This window comes from Littorina saxatilis, linkage group LG2 (assembly GCF_037325665.1).
Source record: "Littorina saxatilis isolate snail1 linkage group LG2, US_GU_Lsax_2.0, whole genome shotgun sequence".
Classification (NCBI taxonomy): Eukaryota; Metazoa; Mollusca; class Gastropoda; order Littorinimorpha; family Littorinidae; genus Littorina; species Littorina saxatilis.
Genome location: NC_090246.1, coordinates 13,427,321 through 13,432,320, shown reverse-complemented (window position 1 = coordinate 13,432,320; position 5,000 = coordinate 13,427,321).

Here is a 5,000-nt window from a genome sequence, read left to right as displayed (position 1 = left end):
CATGCGCCTTTAAAGGCACCGTCAGCCTCCCGTAAACCATCACAGACACTGTCAGGCTTTTACACACAGTACAAACACCCTTTCATTTAAACACTCACCGCTTGAGAACATCCTAGGTGCCCTCCGTAAAGAGCGAGCAATTTTCAAAGAATTTCTTTTTGCGTGGAGGCTTAACTGTGCCTTTAACTCAAGGGCAAAATCTGTCATCACCACATCCAGATACGTACGCCTGCACTTGCTGATAGCGGGACCTGGCTTTGTACAGAAAGCCACAAGCACAGAGACGTTGTCGCCAATCTTGCTTTGACATTGTGTCATTAATATTTTGTCTGACCTCATTAGCCAAAGAGATTGGAATTATGCCAACGTCACAGTGCATGGCGTCAAGGCTTTCTTTGCTAATTATAGTCGCTTGTGTTATAAATATTAACCTTTAACTTTGCAGATTTCGTAATCATGGAAAATGCTTTCAATCGTCAAAGCTCGCCTAGATTTCACGAAAGGCGCCGAAAATTCATTTGGAAAAGAACTTTTGTGGACTGTATTATATTAACAGAAAGGTTCGGACAAAAGTAAAATAGAATTATAGAAAGATCTGATAAACCAAGGGCAGTAAGCACTCTAAATGCATACATCTGTCATAGAGTAAGTGAGAGTTAGGCGGAACCAGTCTCCTGGCACCTGTGAGATGAACAAGCATTGAAATGAACAAGCGACTTTCATCCTAAAATTGGGGGCCCGGGTAGCTCAGGTGGTAGAGCACTGGACTTGTGGTCGAAAGGTCGCTGGTTCGAATCCGGGCCGGGACGGACACGGGTCAACTTTATGTGCAGACCCAGAGACGGTATCCATCTCCCGCCCCCGTGTCACCACAATGGCACGTTAAAGATCTTGGTCATTCTACCATAAGTGCAGATGGCTGATACCACCTAAACACGCATACATCAAAAGCCGTGAGGGCGTATAAACTCGAATCGTATAAACCAATTCATGTCCAATATAGGCAATTAAGACCTGACGGACAATAAGCCCCTTAAAATTTACTTTTTTATCCTCCATTGCCAATACAAAAATAACACCAAAAAATGGAAAGTTGGTTATTGGGTGATTTTCTGTTTGCATATCTCGCAGTTCTGGTTCAGAAAATGCCATCAAGTATTTGAACGAGGCTGGGTTTTCAAGAATAAAAACCCCAAGAAAGGTAAGTTGTTGGAACGTTTGTTATTGACAAAACAATTCGTTACAGTCACAAATACATCGACCCAACGGTCTTTTAAGTGAACAGACAAACAATTAGTGACAAAAACTTAAGACATAAGACATAAGACATAAGACATAAGACTTTATTTCAACCATGTGCAGTACACTAGGGACATGTTTTGGCCAGAGTACAATCAATCAATCCCTACACGCCCTTCCAAACATCGCTTGCAATCTCAGTCACACACACGCTCACGCACGCCCCCATACATTCCCCACACAAAACCCACAACAGCACACACGCGCAAGCATGCTCCTCCTTAACAAAACGTGTTTAACCATCAATTGTACATAGCTTGATGGACACATTAATGTGACAAAGTAATGAACATTCGCTTGTGCCTTCCTGGCAAGCGGCCGAAAATTCCATCAAGCTAAGTTTTTGTTGTTGTTTTGGTCGATATATTTGTGACTGTAACGTATTGTTTTGTCAATAAAAACGTGCCAACAACTTACCTTTCTTGTTTTTGATTCTGAATTTTGGAACGTTGGCAGTCTCTTTGTTTTTGGATTTGGATTTTCAAGTTTAACGGCCGGTGTAACACGAAATTTTTACTCCACGAAAAATTTACTCCGGAGTAAATATTTTGTACGAAATTCTTACTCCGAGTACACTTTTCGTACGAGAAAAGAACTCCCCAAGGCACGAAAAAATTACTCCCTCCACGAAATTTTTACTCCCCATTTTTTTTACTTCCAGTAAAAATCTCGTACGCAAAAATGGGATGCGGGCGAAGGGATAATGCCAATAAGTGATCTCGCGCACACGAATGTCGCGCTACCCTCCCTCCACCCCTTCCACCACCAAGACTAACAGGGGACAAGGGAGTAAACATTTCGTACACCTGGCATGGGAAGTTGAATTGCTCGTGTTGGGGTGAAGTAATTTATTCGTTATTTATTCGTCAGGGGAGTAACATTTTTGTACGAAATGTTTACTCGGAACTCACCTGTCTTGGGGAGTAATTTTCTCGTGAAATGGGGGAGTGCTTTTTTCGTAAAGGGAGTAACTGTTTCGAACGAAATGTTTACTCCGGAGTAACAATCTCGTGGGAGTAATTTTCTCGTGTTACACCGGCTCCCTTTGCAGGTCATGCAATTGGCTTATACTGGGACAAGTTTTGGTAATAACAGAGGATGAGGTCTGCTATTTTTGACTCGTACAAGCCTCGTATGACTGTCTTTTCAACTGCATGATTGGCAGTCGATCGGCTTGTCTCACTAAAGTGTGTCGAGAGATGATGATGATGATGATGATGATGATGATGATGATGATGATGATGATGATGATGATGATGATGATGATGATGATGATGATATAATAGGTAATGACGACGGTGATGGTTATGTATGCGTGTGTTTGTGTTTTTCATTCTTGAAATTTTGGCTGTGAGTTAGGTACCTCATCATGTGCATTCTTGCTCGAGGGGGTCTTCAACATCGAAGACAGTCCACGCTGAACTGTTAAAACTGCGTCTTCGAAGGTTAACCTCTAATAAAATCCGAACAGCTCGGAACCAAAACCGGCTGTAGGCCAAAAGGCTTTATCAGTCTGGACTGAACCGGCTAAGCACCGTGCGTAGCCTACAATAGCCCAGTTTTGATCAGCCCCCGTGACGGATATTTTGTCAGAAAGGTCAGTCTGACCAAAGCACCTAGACACAATTCGGCTAGTTTATGTATTCAGTTAATCACTGGTTTTAACTGATGACCCACGAGGATTGCACCCAATAAGCTGTATAGGCTTCCCTCCCTCCCGGATCCCCCTTCCGATCAGATGCGCGTGCGCGGGACGTTGAACTAGCCAATCAGGAGCTTGGAATCGTAAGCTCGGTGCTGCCGCCTGTCGGCTTCCCGCGGCGTCACACAAGTCAATTAGCAAGACACAAGTCGGAAAGATGTCGGCCCTTTTGGCTGTACACAGCGCTTGACACTAAACGGTTACCGAAACATGGCTGTGAAAATGTTGTTTTAAAACAAACCCGATACGCAAGCAGGTGGTAAACAGTTCGCCGCCATTTTCAGGTCTTTCTCTTCGAATTTTTTATTTTTATTTTTTTTGTGTGCATTCACGGCTTATTTTTTGGCACAACGCTTTCTGTCGTAAGTGCCTCTCACTAATGCACTAACAGCATCTGTTGGAGTTACGCTCCGTGTTTGTGTGTTTCTGGTATCCAGTTTTCGGGGCCCTTTCTTCCGGGCGGGGGGAGTCGGCACATGCGTTTTTAAAGTCCTTCACGGCCAAATATTTTGACAAACCGAGAGCCGTCTTTTTTGCAAAGAATAACACATTTTCTGTGTCAGAGCGATGTAATGTCTGTTGGAAAATGTATCAAATCATCACTGGAGCCTCCTCCGGCTTTTTATTCCCATCCGTTTTTACTAGAAAGCCATTTACGCAGGGGGGAGCATTCGTGTTTCGTCATTCAGAGTTTCGTGCCGCGTTCGGTGGCTCTTTCGATTACGCTACTTACTTGTGTGAGTGCTGCTTGTGCTAGTATTGCTATTTATTCTGTCTGTGTTAGTGTCGGCGGGCTTTGTTTTCTTGGCTGCGGACTGGATCAGTAGGAGTGAAAATGCGGCCTGAGTCGCAGCGTGAAAGCTAGTGACTGGGAAACTGAAGAATTCATGATAGCTGTTACCCCTGAGTCACGAGCAAAAACACGTGACACACACACACACACACACACGTGCGCGCACGCATGCACGCACGCACGCACACATACACACACGCAAACACACGCACACACACACGCATGCACGCACGTCACATACACACACATACATACACAAACACACGCACGCACGCACGCGCGCGCACACACTGGCACACGCACGCAAACACGTACACTCACACACACGCACACGCACACTGATTATAGGTACGCTTCGCGCGCGGCGTCGGCCCGGTTCAAAATGCCACTTTAAATCAGAAACTTTCTTTACTTTACCTTATTTGGTGTTTAACGTCGTTTTCAACCACGAAGGTTATATCGCGACGGAAATCAGAAACGAAAATCCTGCTAAAGAAGAAGAAAAAGAAGAGGTATGGTCTTTCAGTTTCGTATAGAGAGGAGAAGCCAACCTATCGATGACACGGAGTAATTGAAGATTTCGTGAAATCTTTTTACCGAAAATTCAATGCAAAAGCTTCGTGCAGCGAGCTTCGGGAAGTCGACTTCGCCCAAATGATATCAGGCTTAAATCTTGAACCGACGGTGACATTTTAATTTGAAGCATAAATTTGATTAACAAATAAGTAAATCAATTGTTAAAGGCACAGTAAGCCTCCCGTAAACCTTCACAGATACTGTCAGGCTTTTACACACAGTACAAACACCCTTCCATTTGAACGCTCACCAAACGGGAACATCCTAGGTGCCCTACGTAAAGAGCGAGCAATTTTCAAAGAATTAATTTTGCGGATTGTGTCAGAGACAATCGGACCGTGGTGCGTTTTGGCGCTAGACCTAACTTTTAAAATCTAAATAATAAATTGACAGCTTGTTACACAAACATTCTTAAATCATAAAAGAATTCTTTTTTCATCAAGACAAGATCAGTACAATTCGAAATTTTGAAAGTTTGAAAAAAGAAAAGCCCGGAAGCAGGGTCACGCAAGGTCGTGGTTCTCGTAGCAAACGACGGTTTATGTCTATCGCCAGTTCCTCTGAACAGTCAAAAGCCATCGCTAGAGTTCTTGTGAACCACAGCCGTTTGTTTCGTGCATAGCGGCAGAG